The sequence below is a fragment of the Mustela nivalis genome, assembly GCF_964662115.1.
Source record: "Mustela nivalis genome assembly, chromosome: 15".
Lineage (NCBI taxonomy): Eukaryota > Metazoa > Chordata > Mammalia > Carnivora > Mustelidae > Mustela > Mustela nivalis.
Window position 1 is genome coordinate 22,133,477 of NC_139034.1, and position 16,887 is coordinate 22,150,363.

At 37.4% G+C, this 16,887-nt stretch overlaps 1 long non-coding RNA gene across 1 annotated transcript in view; it reads left to right on the plus strand.

Annotated features, from left to right (window-relative positions):
* Positions 1–2,420: 2,420 nt before the first annotated feature.
* Positions 2,421–16,887, plus strand: part of LOC309848596 — a 161,780-nt gene continuing 147,313 nt past the window's right edge. Inside the window, exon 1 of the long non-coding RNA XR_014303156.1 lies at positions 2,421–2,478. This is a non-coding gene — a long non-coding RNA (uncharacterized lncRNA). The remainder of the gene's footprint in view (positions 2,479–16,887) is intronic.

Consider the following 16,887-nt stretch of genomic DNA (forward strand, 5'->3'; position numbering starts at 1 on the left):
TTGTTGTGTCCCACAGATTTTGAACCGTTGTATTTTCATCATCATTTGTTTCCATGATTTTTTTCAATTCTTCTTTAATTTCCTGGTTGACCAATTCATTCTTTAGAAGGATGCTGTTTAGTCTCCGTGTATCTGGGTTCTTTCCAAACTTTCTTTTGTGGTTGAGTTCTAGCTTTAGAGCATTGTGGTCTGAAAATATGCAGGGAATGATCCCAATCTTTTGATACCGGTTGAGTCCTGATTTAGAACCGAGGGTGTGATCTATTCTGGAGAATGTTCCATGTGCACTAGAGAAGAATGTGTATTCTGTTGCTTTGGGATGAAATGTTCTGAATATATCTGTGATGTCCATCTGGTCCAGTGTGTCATTTAAGGCCTTTATTTCCTTGCTGATCTTTTGCTTGGATGATCTGTCCATTTCAGTGAGGGGAGTGTTAAAGTCCCCTACTATTATTGTATTATTATTGATGTGTTTCTTTGATTTTGTTATTAATTGGTTTATATAGTTGGCTGCTCCCACGTTGGGGGCATAGATATTTAAAATTGTTAAATCTTCTTGTTGGACAGACCCTTTGAGTATGATATAGTGTCCTTCCTCATCTCTTATTATAGTCTTTGGCTTAAAATCTAATTGATCTGATATAAGGATTGCCTCTCCTGCTTTCTTCTGATGTCCATTAGCATGGTAAATTCTTTTCCACCCCCTCACTTTAAATCTGGAGGTGTCTTCGGGCCTAAAGTGAGTTTCTTAGAGGCAACATATAGATGGGTTTTGTTTTTTTATCCATTCTGATACCCTGTGTTTTTTGACAGGGGCATTTAGCCCATTAACATTCAGGGTAACTATTGAGAGATATGAATTTAGTGCCATTGTATTGCCTGTAAGGTGACTGTTACTGTATATGGTCTCTGTTCCTTTCTGATCTACCACTTTCTCTCTTTGCTTAGAGGACCCCTTTCAAGATTTCCTGTAGAGCTGGTTTGGTGTTTGCAAATTCTTTCAGTTTTTGTTTGTCCTGGAAGCTTTTAATCTCTCCTTCTATTTTTAATGATAGCCTAGCTGGATATAGTATTCTTGGCTGCATGTTTTTCTCGTTTAGTGCTCTGAAAATGTCATGCCAGCTCTTTCTGGCCTGCTGGGTATCTGTGGATAAGTCAGCTGCCAATCTAATATTTTTACCATTGTATGTTACAGACTTCTTTTCCCAGGCTGCTTTCCGGATTTTCTCTTTGTCACTGAGATTTGTGAATTTTACTATTAGGTGACGGGGTGTGGGCCTATTCTTATTGATTTTGAGGGGCGTTCTCTGAATCTCCTGAATTTTGATGCTCGTTCCCTTTGCCATATTGGGGAAATTCTCCCCAATAATTCTCTCCAGTATACCTTCTGCTCCCCTCTCTCTTTCTTCTTCTTCTGGAATCCCAATTATTCTAATGTTGTTTCGTCTTATGGTGTCACTTATCTCTCAAATTCTCCCCTCGTGGTCCAGTAGCTGTTTGTCCCTCTTTTGCTCAGCTTCTTTATTCTCTGTCATTTGGTCTTCTATATCACTAATTCTTTCTTCTGCCTCATTTATCCTAGCAGTGAGAGCCTCCATTTTTGATTGCACCTCATTAATAGCTTTTTTGATTTCAACTTGGTTAGATTTTAGTTCTTTTATTTTTCCAGAAAGGGCTTTTATATCTCTCGAGACGGTTTCTCTAATATCTTCCATGCTTTTTTTGAGCCCGGTTAGAACCTTGAGAGTTGTCATTCTGAACTCTAGATCTGACATGTTACCAATGTCTGTATTGATTAGGTCCCTAGCCTTCGGTACTGCCTCTTGTTCTTTTTTTTTGTTGAATTTTTCCATCTTGTCATTTTGTCCAGATAAGAGTATATGAAGGAGCAAGGAAAATACTAAAAGGGTGGCAACAACCCCAGGAAAATATGCTTTAACCAAATTAGAAGAGGTTCCAAATCGTGAGGGGGGAGAAAGGGGATAAAAAGAGGTTGAAAAAGGAAGAAAGAAAAAAAAAAGAAAAGAATTAAAAAAAAAGAAAACTAATAAGAAAAATATAAAGAAGAATAAAATATATATTAGATAAACTAGTTAAAAAATGTTAAAAAAGAAAAAGGCAAAAGTTAAAAAAAAATTTAACCAGAAGTCGAGAGAAAAAAACAAAAAATGAAAAAGAAAAAAATTACATTATCTGCAAGACTAAAACAAATCACAGGGAAAAACCATGAGTTCCGTGCTTTGCTTTCTCCTCCTCTGGAATTCTGCTGCTCTCTTTGGTATTGAAACCGCACTCCTTGGTAGGTGAATTTGGTCTCGGCTGGATTTCTTGTTGATCTTCTGGGGGAGGGGCTTATTGTAGTGATTCTCAAGTGTCTTTGCCCCAGGTGGAATTGCACCGCCTTTAGCAGGGGCCTGGGTGAGTAATCCGCTCGGGTTTGCTTTCATGAGCTTTTGTTCCCTGAGCGCTTTCTGTAGAGTTCCGGAGGACGGGAATACAAATGGCGGCCTCCTGGTCTCCCGCCCGGAGGAGCCAAGAGCCCAGTGCCCCACTCCTCAGTGCGCCCTCAGAGAACAGCGCCCAGTAACTCCTGTCTGCCTGACCTCCGGCCGCGCTCCGAGCTCACCGAGTCTGCGACAGGCTCAAGGTAACACCGAGCTGTGAGCTTACTGTCGGCTCTGTCTCTGTATCCGGCTTTCCCATTCCAATACCCACAAGCTCTGCGACACTCAGACACCCCCGATCCTTCTGTGACCCTGCGGGACCTGAGGCCACGCTGACCCCGCGTGGGCTTCGCCCCGGTTTAGCCTCTGGAGCAATGTGCCTCAGCGGAACAGACTTTTAAAAGTCCTGATTTTGTGCTCCGTTGCTCCGCCGCTTGCCGGGAGCCGGCCCCTCCCCCCGGGGTCTATCTTCCCGTCGCTTTGGATTCACTTCTCCGCGGGTCCTACCTTTTAGAAAGTGGTTGTTTTTCTGTTTCCAGAATTGCTGTTCTTCTCTTCGATCTGCCCATGGATTTTTAGGTGTTTGCAATCTTTAGATTAGCTATCTAGCTGATCTCCGGCTAGCTGAAGTAGTCTCAGCCTGCTACTTCTCCGCCTACTTGACTCCTCCCCAGGATGTCTTTTATTTCTTTTTCTTGCCTAATTGCTCTAGCTAGGACTTTCAGATACTATTCTGAATAGAAGTGTTGAAAGTAGGCATACTCGTGTTGCTCCTGATGTTAGAGGAAAGCTTTCAGTTTTTCAGTGTTGAATATAATGTCAGCTGTGGGCTTTTCATATATGGATTTTTTCTTCTATACCTAAAAGGAGGATTTTTTTTTTAATCATAAGAAGATACTGAATTTTGTCAAATGTTTTTTTCCTGACTCATTTGAGATGATGTAAGTTTTGTCCTTCATTCTGTTAATGTGGTGTATCATATTGATGATTTCTGTATATCGAAACACTTTTGCATTCCAGGAATATGTTCCACTTGTTCATGGTATATGATCTCTTTAATCTGCTTTTGAATTCTGTTTGCTAGAATTTGTTGATGATTTTGCATTAATATTTATCAGAGTTAGTGGTCCATGACTTTGTTTTCTTGCAGTATCTTTGTCTGGTTTTGGTACTTGGATAAATCTGGCCTCATAAAATGAGTTTGGAAGTGTTTCCTCCTCTGCAATTTTTTAAATGTTTGAGAAGAATTGCTTTTAATTCTTCTTTAAATATTCTGTAGAATTCTAGGGCGCCTGCGTGGCTCAGTGGGTTGAAGCCTCTGCCTTCAGCTCAGGTCATGGTCCCAGGGTTCTGGGATCGAGCCCCACATCAGGCTCTCTGCTTGATGGGGATCCTACTTCCTCCTCTCTCTCTCTGCCTATCTCCTCTGCCTACTTGTAATGTGTCTGTCAAATAAATAAATAAAAATCTAAAAAGAAAAAAGAAAAAAGAAAAATATTTTGTAGAATTCTGCTTAACATTCTGGTGCTAGGCTTTTCTTTGTTGGGAGGTTCTTGATTACCAGTCTAATCCCTATATTATTTTTAAGTCTTTATAGAATTTTTTTTAAATTTCTTTATGATACAGTCTTGGGAAGTTGGATCTTTCTAGAAATTTATCCATTTATTCTAGTTATTTAATTTGTTGGTGCATGATTGTTCATAGTAGTCTCTTATGATACTTCTCATTTGTATGGCATCAACTAATGTTTCTCCTTTCATTTCTGCTTTTTGTTATTTGGGTCTTCAGTTTTTTAGTCTAGCTAATGATTTGTCAATTTTGTTGAACTTTTCCAACAATCAATTCAAATATTACTACTTATGTCTGTGTATGTGTGTGTGTGTGTGTGTGCATACATGCATATGTTTTGAAGGAATATTATGGAATTGTATTGATACTGGATGGCACCCAGGATTTCAGTTACAGTTGGATCATGCTTTTTAAAAGTTTCTCATTTTTTTGAGAAGAAATAGAATATATGAATGGACCATAATATCATAAGGGAAAGATATTAATGCAAATGTCAAAAAGTAAGTATGATCAGAACCAAGGTGATACCTAATAAAGAATATGTTATATAGATGTATGATAAAGTGATGTATAGCATGCCATCTGGAAACTTGTAAGACTGCACTATTTTATAAGTAATTTTGGTGAATATTTTATCTTGTGTTTCTCAACCTTATCTTGATCTGACTCTTCTTATACTGTGGTGCCTGGCTTTATCTTAACCTAAGCAATCACACTCACATATTGCCAGTTTCACTCAAAATTCTTGCCCTCACCAATATCTATTACCTTGGATGTTTTCCCATGTATTTTATATGCTAAATGCTTAGACTATGTTGTCTTTATAGAGTCCTAAAATGACTTCATCTACCTAAGATATGGCTTAGTATAGTCCATTTATGGGATCTTGTTTCCAGGTTTCTTTTCTAGTCTCTTGTGTCACTCATTTGCCCTTTAGTCATTTCATACCCTTCTTTTCCTACTCCCAGCACCTGTTTTTTTCCAGGTGTTTGTTCCTTATTTGAATATTCTAGAGGAAAACTAAGAGTTGTATTGTATTGAGCCTTAATAGACAAGGTCCAGTTGGGTTATATATGGCAATTTAATACATATATGATGAATATATATGAGAGACCAGAAAATTAAAAATAAGATACATAGTTTTCAAAAGGTGGAATTAAAAAAACTATATTTAAAAACATGGAAAGTAGAAAATATGAAAAAAGATGGTAAAATGAATCTTAGCATAATTGGTCTCAATGAAAATATTAAACCTTGTATGTTTTTAAAACTTTATTTTTTTGATAGAGAGACAACAAGAGAAGGAATGGAAGCAAGAGGAAATGGAAGAAGGAGAAACAGTCTCCCTGCTGATTAGGGAGCCCAATGCGGGGCTTGGTCCCAGGAACCCGGGGATCATGACCCAAGCGGAGGGCAGATGCTTAACATAAGCTTAACAACTGAACCACCCAGGCGCCCCTAAAAATGTGGTTTTTAAAACATATACAAAAAATATATTGTATTTTAAAACAATTAAAAGATGCTGAGAAGTTTAAAATAAAGGTATATAAAATAACCTGTTAAATAACCTTTTAATAAAATAGGAAATGATAAGACATTTATGGAATGCAGCATAGCATTACATTAAGAGGTTATTACCTCAAATGTATTTATAAGAATAAAATATATATTGAAAAATGAATTACGAATACACTAAAAACCCAGAAGAAAGGGCAACAGAGAAGAAAAGGAGAGGGCAATGCAAATGTTGGCTGAACCATCAGAGTATGGCCTGCTTAGCTGACTGGAACATGGAAAGTCAACCCTACAGAATGGTATATATGAAAGCAGTTAGGGAAGAAAGAGTTCTCATCATAAGGAAAAGACATCCTTTGGATGTCCTTCCTTCCCTCCCTCCTTTCCTCTTTCTTTCTTTCTTTCTTTCTCTTTCTTTCTTTCTTTCTTTCTTTCTTTCTTTTTCTTTCTTTCTCTTTCTTTCTTTCTCTCTTTCTTTCTCTTTCTCTCTTCCTTCCCCTTCCTTCCTTCTTCTTTCTTTCTTTCATCTTTCTTTTTTCTTCTGTATGAGATGATAGATGTTTAACTAAATTTAACTGTGGTAATCATTTCCCAATATATAGAGGTCAAATCACTATGTTCTACACTTCACTCAGCCCTTTTGACTCTCCCAGCAATGAAACTGGAGTACCACCTGCTTCTGGCAATGGAGTATTGATTACCTCCCCTCTAGGGCAGATACCTCCTTCCATTTATGTGGGGTGTGCAGCGGAATACAAACTCCTCACTTAGCCCGTTAAACCTGCAAGGTGAGGGTGGGGAGAATGGTGTTTCAGTGGTGTTTGGCTGGAGTAAAGCAGGTATTGCTGAAATTGTTAGGCAACCCTTTCTTCAGTCCCTTGGCTGGTGGAAACAGGCTTTTCTTGAGCTTACTTTGTCTGTTGCTTGTTCTGGCTTGGAGGCTTTTATACCACCTCTTCTGAGGTGTGCAGAAGACAGACAGAAAACTCAGGGAGCCACACAGTTCCACGATGTTCCTCAAGCTCTGGGGCCCCAATCTGTCAGGTTTCTTTTATCTGCCTTTCAGGGTTTTCCTGTACTTAATTGTTGAGTTATATCCAGGGATTCTAGTTGTAAGGGTAGGACTTAGGAGGAATGAGGCTACTCCAGCTTGGTGGAACTGAGAGTTTTCCAAGTGCTGTGATTTTTATTGTTGGGGAAAGTAGAAGGTCACTCCATTCCCTTCCCCATGGTACATACTGTTGGAGAAGAGGTTTCCAAATCATATTGCTCTGTTGAGTTTTAGTGGGAGATTTTGGCATTGTTCATTCTAGTTTCTGTTTTGTCTGGGATCCAGGAATGCTTCCAAGGAGAGAGGGGCTGTTTTGGAAACAAGCACAGCATGTTGTGCCATACACAGAATTACCCCTGCCTCTCTGGTTCATTAGTACCTTGGAATAAGTTCTCTCAAGAGTCTTGTCAGCCTTAATCCAATGAGACTTTGATTTGCCTAGCCCAAGGTTTGTTAACCTCTGCACGATTGACTTTTTGGAGAATATAATTCCTTGTTAAGGGGGGCTTTCTTGAGCATTATAGGATATTTAACAACATTCCTAGCCTCTACCCACTAGATGCCAGTTGTAATCTTCCCAATTCCTGCAGTTGTAACAATCAAAAATCTCTAAACATTGAAAAATGGTCCTTGCAGGGGAAAATTGCTTATGGGAACCATTGGTCTAGCCTCTTTGCTAGATATGTACAACATATCTGAATGTCATTTGAGTTCAATGTATCATCTCTCTTTAATGAATTCTGCAAATAAAAGCTCACACCTATCATTATTTTGAATATATATTCTTACTGACATGGGTAGAGACTGGAGGTAATTATTTAGAAAAGTCTCTTTATACTTTTGTTGAGAAGAGTTCTCCACAGGCACGGTTTGTACCTCTGAACAAGTTATTTAAAAAAATAATTCAGTTACTTTATTGCTCACTCTGTGCAGATTGGAAGAAATGGTTTTAGTGGTATTATGAATTGGTACTCAAGAGCACATCCATAGATGATCCTGTGGGGGAAGTGCAGACTTTCCTTGGGAAATCTGTGCAGCCTGGGAGTTATTGAAAATAAATTCTCTCTTCCATTCAGAGCAGACCTAATTGAAGAAAAGATTTGAAGAAAATAGCAAGAAGATTTTATTTCCTTTATTATTTTCATTGAATTCCCCTCTCTATGCCCCAGATGGAAAGAGATTTGTATCCAATATTGTGGCTTTATAGCTAGGAACTCCAGAGGCCTCTCTATTGGTCTGTACTGCCTTTGCTATTTTCTTTGTAAATTAAGCATTTTTTTAAAATGTTTGGGAAGCTTTTTTAAATGTTTGGGAAGCTTTTTATGGAATTTCATTTTATCCTCAGAAGAATTCTATGCATTCCAAAATATATTATTCCGAATCAATGTGCCTAAATTGAATAAAAAATAATATACCTAAATTGAGTATAAAATCATAAACACAACTCATTCTAAAATTATATGCCTAAATTAATTTCTAAAGTGAAAAAAAAATGTTGAAGCACAAGTTGTACATTCTGTGGCCTGGAACAAATGCAAACACCTGAGCCTCTCTGTACCCAGTGTTAGTAGTAAGGGCAACATTTTATTTCAGCATAGAATATGACCTTAAATTGTCACTTGAGAGGTGCTTGGGGATAAGCTTGACCAGGAGGCAGAACACCCTGGAAATCTAGACCCAATCATGAGGAAAGACAGGGACTTAGGCACAAAACAAGACCTAAGTGATAAGTGATAGTTCCATTTGGCAGGACAAATAATGACTCCAAGCCTATGACAAAACATGTTATGGAATAATCCAGGTAGCAGGATGTATGATATTTCTAAATAGGCAGGCAGCAGAGAACGGTACTTAGGCTCCAAAATAAAGATCCCTCTAGGATTGGTCACATAGCAAACACAGGGTTTATGAACTGTTCTTAGTTGGTATCTAGTTCTTAGTTGAATTAGAAGATAGAAATAGTAAGGTCTTAGAGGATTGGGGAAGATCATAGGGCAAGAAATCTTACCTAGAGACACCAATATGTATAGATTATGAGTGGAAACCAAGAAAGGTGTTATTTCAGAAGCAAGGTAGAAATCCTATTATAAAAATGTTGTGGTTGAATTAAGTCTGTTGCTGATTCATGTGAATTATTGAACTAGGATTTCTTAACTTCCCCACATCATATTCAAGACTGAACTGATGTCAGATCTTGGATGAACACTGAACCTGAAGGTGAGGATCACATTATCACTAAACCATGGAGGGAGAATTCTACGAGAATTGTCAATGTAAAATTGCACTAAACCAGGTGAACTGGTAAGAGAGACTTTCTTAAAGACTTTTGCAAAAGGAAAGAGATTGAACTCAACTCCTCAAAACAAAAGGCAGGAAGTTTTTTAAACACTGGAGCAGGTTAGTGAAAATGTATGGAAGGATGTTAGCAGGGAAGTTGGTTTATGTGATTAGGCCATTTGTGGTTGTTAATTATGCTTACTGAAGTTAGACTGCAGCCCTCCCACAGAGACTGGGAGAGAGAGGACCTCTCTTTTTTTAAAAAAACACAAACAACTTTACTTCTTTAGACCACATTTAGATACACAGCAAAATTGCACAGAAGTTACAAGATTTCTCAAATAACACTTGCCCCTACATATCCCCCTTATCAACATTCCCCACCAGAGTTGTACATTTATTACAGCTGAGGAAACTACATTGACAAATCAGTCAATCAAATTTCATAGTTTACACCATAGTTTACTCTTGGTTTTGTACATTCTATGGGTTTGGACAAATATATAGTGACATGATTCCATCATTATTTAGAATCAACCAGTGTTTTCACTTTCCTAAAAATCTTCTGTGCTCTGTTTCTATTCATCCCCTCTTTCTGTTCAAATCCTAGCAACCACTGATATTTTTATTATCTCCATAGTTTATATTTTTCAGAATGTCATATAGTTAGAATCATCTGATATGCAGCCTTTTCAGATAGGCTTCTTTCACTTAGTAATATGCATTGAAAGTTCTTCTATTTCTTTTCATGGCTGGATATCTCATTTATTTTTAGTGTTGAATAATATCCTGTCATGTGGACATTTTAACTTTTTTTAGCCATTAGCTTACTGAAGGACATCTTGGATGCTTCCAAGTTTTGGCAGTTATGAATAAAGCTGCTATAAACCTCCTTGCTCAGGTTTTTGTGTGGACATCAGTTTTTAATACCTTTGGGTAAATACCAGAGAGTATGACTACTGGATTTTGTGATAAGAGTATGTTTAGCTTTATAGAAACTGCAAAACTCTCTTCCAGAGTGGCTGTACCATTTTGTGTTCCTACTGGCATTGTGTGAAAGCTCCTGTTGCTCTACCTCTTCACCAATATTTGATGTCAGTGTTCTGGATTTGAGCCATTTTAAAATCCTGTGATTTTTAAAAATTTTTAGGCTGTTGATGTGCCTGGATTACATGAACTGATTTTCAAATGTTGGACCAATCTTATATACTTGGGATAAACCCACTGGGTTGTGATGTATAATTATTTTTATATTTTGTTGGATTCAGCTTGCTAATATTTTGTTGAGGATTTCCACATCTATGTTCATGAGAGATATTAGTCCATAGTTTTTCCTTATAATGTCTTTGTCTTATTTTGGTATTATAGTAATGCTAGCTTCATGGGATGGGCTAGGAAGTACACCTTTTGCTTCTAATTTCTCAGAGAGATTAAAGAAAATTGGTATAATTTGTTCCTTAAATATTTGGTAGACTTCACCAGTAAACCTGTATGCCTCCATGCTTTTAATTTTGGAAGGTTTTTAATTATTGATCCAATTTATTTCATAGATATTGGCCTGTTCAGATTGTCTATTCTTACGTGAATTTTGACAGCTTGTGCCTTTCATGGAATTTGTCCTGATCATGTAGGTTGTAAAATTTGTGGGCATATAATTATTTATATTTCCTTTTATTATCCTTTTAATGTCCACAGGATTTTAAATGATGTTTCTTCTTTTGTTACTGATATTAAGTTGTCTCCTTTTTTCCCCTTACTTGCTAGAGGTTTATTTATTGTATATATTTTTACAAAGAAGTAGTTGTTGGTTCCACTCATTACTCAATTGGTTTCCTGTTTTCAATTTCATTGACTTCTCTAATTTTATTATTTCTTTTCCTCTACTTACTTTGGATTTAATTTTGTTTCTTTTTCTAAGTTTCCAGTGGTAGAAATATAGATTGCTGATTTTAAGTTTTTTTTTTCTTTTCCAAGATAGATGTTTAATGCTATAAATTACTCTCTAAGCATTGCTTTCACTGGTTCCCCCAAATTTGTCTTCATTTTCATTTAGTTCAATATATTTTTAAGTGTCTTTTGAGATTTCTTTTTGGGCTTGTGTGCTATGTAGAAGTGTGTTTTTTTATCTCCTTATATTTTGGTATTTTCTAGTTATCTTTCTTTTCTTGATTTATAGTGATTCCACCATGGTATGAGAGAACATATGGTATGATTTCTATTCTTTTAAAGCTGCTAAGGTGTAATTTATGGCCCAGAATATCATACATATATTTTTAAAAACTATTTATTTAAATTCAATTTTGTTAACATATAGTGTATTACTAGTTTCAGGGGTAGAATTTAGTGATTTATTAATTGCATATAACACCCAGTGCTCATTACATTAAGTGCCCTTTTTAATGTCTATCACCCAATTACCCCATTGCACCACCGACATCCCCTCTAGCAACCCTTCACTTGTTTCCTATAGTTAAAGGAGTCTCTTATGGTTTGCCTCCCTCTCTGTTTTTATCTTATTTTATTTTTGCTACCCTTCCCCTATGGTCATCTGTTTTGTTTTTTAAATTCCACATTTGAGTGAAATAATACATTGTTTTTCTCTGGCTGACTTATTTCACTTAGTATAATATACTCTTGTTCCATCCTCATCATTGCAAATGATAAGATTTCATTCCTTTTTGATGGCTAAGCAATATTCCATTCTCTTTTGTCCATTCATCCATTGATAGACATCTGGGCTCTTTCCATAGTTTGGCTATTGTGGACATTGCTGCTATAAACATTGTGGGTGTGTGTACCCCTTGGAATAACTATTTTGTATCCTTTGGATAAATACCTAGTAGTATAATTGCTGGGTCACAGGGTAGTTCTATTTCTAACTTTTTGAGGAAACTTCAGACTGTTTTCCAGAGTGGCTGCACCCATCTGCATTCTCACCAACAGTGTAAGAGGGCTCCACTTTCCCCATATTCTCACCAACATCTGTTGTTTCCTGAGTTATTAATTTTAGTTATTCTGAATGGTGTGAGGTGGTATTGCATTGTGGTTTTGATTTGTATTTCTCTAATGCTGAATGATGCTGAGCATTTTTTCTTGTGTCTGCTAGCCATTTGTATCTCTTTGGAGAAATATCTATTCATGCCTTCTGCCCATTTCTTGACTGGGCTTTTGTTTTTTGGGTGTTGTGTTTGGTAAATTCTTTATAGATTTAGGATACTAGCCCTTTATCTAGTAATTCATTTGTAAATATCTTCTCCCATTCCATAGGTTACCTTTTAGTTTTGTTGTTGACTAATTCCTTTGTTGTGCAAAAGCATTTTATCTTGACAAAATCCTAGTAGTTCATTTTGCTTTTTATTCCTTTGCCTTTAGAGATGTGTCTAGCAAGGAGGTGCTGCAAACAAGGCCAAAGAGATTGCTGCCTGTGCTGTCCTCTAAGATTTTGATGGATTCCTCTTTCACATTTAGGTTTTTCATCCATTTTGAATTTATTTTTGTGTATGGTGTAAGTAAGTGGTCCAGTTTCATTCTTCTACATGTAGCTGTCCAGTTTTCCCAAACCATTTTTTTTTTTAAAACTGTCTTTTTTTCCATCAGATATTCTTTCCTGCCTTGTTGAAGATTAGTTGCCCATAGAGTTGAGGGTCCCTCTCTGGGTTCTCTATTCGGCTCCATTGATTTATGTGTCTGTTTTTTTTTAAATTTTTATTTTTATAAACATATATTTTTATCCCCAGGGGTACAGGTCTATGAATCACCAGGTTTACACACTTCACAGCACTCACCAAAGCACATACCCTCCCCAATGTCCATAATCCCACCTCCTTCTCCCAAACCCCCTCCCCCCAGCAACCCTCAGTTTGTTTTGTGAGATTAAGAGTCACTTACAGTTTGTCTCCCTCCCAATCCCATCTTGTTTCATTTATTTTTCTCCTACCCACTTAAGCCCCCATGTTGCATCACCACTTCCTCATATCAGGGAGATCATATGATAGTTGTCTTTCTCTGCTTGACTTATTTCGCTAAGCATGATACGCTCTAGTTGCATCCATGTTGTCGCAAATGGCAAGATTTCATTTCTTTTGATGGCTGCATAGTATTCCATTGTGTATATATACCACATCTTCTTGATCCATTCATCTGTTGATGGACATCTAGGTTCTTTCCATAGTTTGGCTATTGTGGACATTGCTGCTATAAACATTCGGGTGCACGTGCCCCTTTGGATCACTACGTTTGTATCTTTAGGGTAAATACCCAGTAGTGCAATTGCTGGGTCATAGGGCAGTTCTATTTTCAACATTTTGAGGAACCTCCATGCTGTTTTCCAGAGTGGCTGCACCAGCTTGCATTCCCACCAACAGTGTAGGAGGGTTCCCCTTTCTCCGCATCCTTGCCAGCATCTGTCATTTCCTGACTTGTTGATTTTAGCCATTCTGACTGGTGTGAGGTGATATCTCATTGTGGTTTTGATTTGTATTTCCCTGATGCCGAGTGATATGGAGCACTTTTTCATGTGTCTGTTGGCCATCTGGATGTCTTCTTTGCAGAAATGTCTGTTCATGTCCTCTGCCCATTTCTTGATTGGATTATTTGTTCTTTGGGTGTTGAGTTTGCTAAGTTCTTTATAGATTCTGGACACTAGTCCTTTATCTGATATGTCATTTGCAAATATCTTCTCCCATTCTGTCAGTTGTCTTTTGATTTTGTTAACTGTTTCCTTTGCTGTGCAAAAGCTTTTGATCTTGATGAAATCCCAATAGTTCATTTTTGCCCTTGCTTCCCATGCCTTTGGCATCGTTCCTAGGAAGATGTTGCTGCGGCTGAGGTCGAAGAGGTTGCTGCCTGTGTTCTCCTCAAGGATTTTGATGGATTCCTTTCGCACATTGAGGTCCTTCATCCATTTTGAGTCTATTTTTGTGTGTGGTGTAAGGAAATGGTCCAATTTCATTTTTCTGCATGTGGCTGTTCAATTTTCCCAGCACCATTTATTGAAGAGGCTGTGTTTTTTCTTTTGGACATTCTTTCCTGCTTTGTTGAAGATTAGTTGACCATAGAGTTGAGGGTCTATTTCTGGGCTCTCTATTCTGTTCCATTGATCTATGTGTCTGTTTTTGTGCCAGTACCATGCTGTCTTGATTATGAAAGCTTTGTAATAGAGCTTGAAGTCTGGAATTGTGATGCCACCAACGTTGGCTTTCTTTTCAAATATTCCTTTGGCTATTCGAGGTCTTTTCTGGTTCCATATAAATTTTAGCATTATTTGTTCCATTTCTTTGAAAAAGATGGATGGTACTTTGATAGGAATTGCATTAAATGTGTAAATTGCTTTAGGTAGCATAGACATTTTCACAATATTTATTCTTCCAATCCAGGAGCATGGAACTTTTTTCCATTTCTTTGTGTCTTCCTCAATTTCTTTCATGAGTACTTTATAGTTTTCTGAGTATAGATTCTGTGCCTCTTTGGTTATGTTTATTCCTAGGTATCTTATGGTTTTGGGTGCAATTGTAAATGGGATAGACTCCTTAATTTCTCTTTCTTCTGTCTTGCTGTTGGTGTAGAGAAATGCAACTGATTTCTGTGCATTGATTTTATATCCTACACTTTACTGAATTCCTGTATAAGTTCTAGCAGTTTTGGAGTGGAGTCTTTTGGGTTTTCCACATATAGTATCATATCATCTGCGAAGAGTGATAATTTGACTTTCTTTGCCGATTTGGATGCCTTTCATTTCCTTTTGTTGTCTGATTGCTGAGGCTAGGACCTCTAGTACTATGTTGAATAGCAGTGGTGACAATGGACATCCCTGCTGTGTTCCTGACCTTAGCGGAAAAGCTTTCAGTTTTTCTCCATTGAGAATGATATTTGCGGTGGGTTTTTCATAGATGGCTTTGATGATATTGAGGTATGTGCCCTCAATCTCTACACTTTGAAGAATTTTGATCAGGAAGGGATGCTGTACTTTGTCAAATGCTTTTTCAGCATCTATTGAGAGTATCATATGGTTCTTGTTCTTTCATTTATTGATGTGTTGTATCACATTGATTGATTTGAGGATGTTGAACCAACCTTGCAGCCCTAGAATACATCCCACTTGGTCATGGTGAATAATCCTTTTAATGTACTTTGAATCCTATTGGCTTGTCTTTGTTGAGTATTTTCGCATCTGTGTTCATCAAGGATATTGGTCTATAGCTCTCTTTTTTGATGGGATCCTTGTCTGGTTTCAGGATCAAGGTGATGCTGGCCTCATAAAATGAGTTTGGAAGTTTTCCTTCCATTTCTATTTTTTGGAACAGTTTCAGGAGAATAAGAATTAGTTCTTCTTAAATGTTTGGTAGAATTCCCCCGGGAAGCCGTCTGGCCATGGGCTTTTGTTTGTTTGGAGATTTTTAATGACTGTTTCAATCTCCTTACTGGTTATGGGTCTGTTCAGGCTTTCTATTTCTTCCTGGTTCAGTTGTGGTAGTTTATATGTTTCTAGGAATGCATCCATTTCTTCCAGATTGTCAAATTTGTTGGCGTAGAGTTGCTCATAGTATGTTCTTATAATAGTTTGTATTTAGTTGGTGTTAGTTGTGATCTCTCCTCTTTCATTCATGATTTTATTTATTTGGGTCCTTTCTCTTTTCTTTTTGATAAGTTGGGCCAGGGGTTTATCAATTTTATAAATTCTTTCAAAGAACCAGCTCCTAGTTTCGTTGATTTGCTCTATTGTCTTTTTGGTTTCTATTTCATTGATTTCTGCTCTGATCTTTATGATTTCTCTTCTCCTGCTTGGCTTAGGGTTTCTTTCTTGTTCTTTCTCCAGCTCCTTTAGGAGTAGGGTTAGGTTGTGTACCTGAGACCTTTCTTGTTTCTTGAGAAAGGCTTGTACCGCTATATATTTTCCTCTCAGGACTGCCTTTGTTGTGTCCCACAGATTTTGAACCGTTGTATTTTCATCATCATTTGTTTCCATGATTTTTTTCAATTCTTCTTTAATTCCCTGGTTGACCCATTCATTCTTTAGAAGGATGCTGTTTAGTCTCCATGTATTTGGGTTCTTTTCAAACTTCCTTTTGTGGTTGAGTTCTAGCTTTAGAGCATTGTGGTCTGAAAATATGCAGGGAATGATCCCAATCTTTTGATACCGGTTGAGTCCTGATTTAGGACCGAGGGTGTGATCTATTCTGGAGAATGTTCCATGTGCACTAGAGAAGAATGTGTATTCTGTTGCTTTGGGATGAAATGTTCTGAATATATCTGTGATGTCCATCTGGTCCAGTGTGTCGTTTAAGGCCTTTATTTCCTTGCTGATCTTTTGCTTGGATGATCTGTCCATTTCAGTGAGGGGAGTGTTAAAGTCCCCTACTATTATTGTATTATTGTTGATGTGTTTCTTTGATTTTGTTATTAATTGGTTTATATAGTTGGCTGCTCCCACGTTGGGGTCATAGATATTTAAAATTGTTAGATCTTCTTGTTGTACAGACCCTTTGAGTATGATAGAGTGTCCTTCCTCATCTCTTATTATAGTCTTTGGCTTAAAATCTAATTGATCTGATATAAGGATTGCCGCTCCTGCTTTCTTCTGCTGTCCATTAGCATGGTAAATTCTTTTCCACCCCCTCACTTTAAATCTGGAGGTGTCTTCGGGCTTAAAGTGAGTTTCTTGGAGGCAACATATAGATGGGTTTTGTTTTTTTATCCATTCTGATACCCTGTGTCTTTTGACAGGGGCATTTAGCCCATTAACATTCAGGGTAACTATTGAGAGATATGAATTTAGTGCCATTGTATTGCCTGTAAGGTGACTGTTACTGTATATGGTCTCTGTTCCTTTTTGATCTACCAGTTGTAGGCTCTCTCTTTGCTTAGAGGACCCCTTTCAATATTTCCTGTAGAGCTGGTTTGGTGTTTGCAAATTCTTTCAGTTTTTGTTTGTCCTGGAAGCTTTTAATCTCTCCTTCTATTTTCAATGATAGCCTAGCTGGATATAGTATTCTTGGCCGCATGTTTTTCTCATTTAGTGCTCTGAAAATGTCA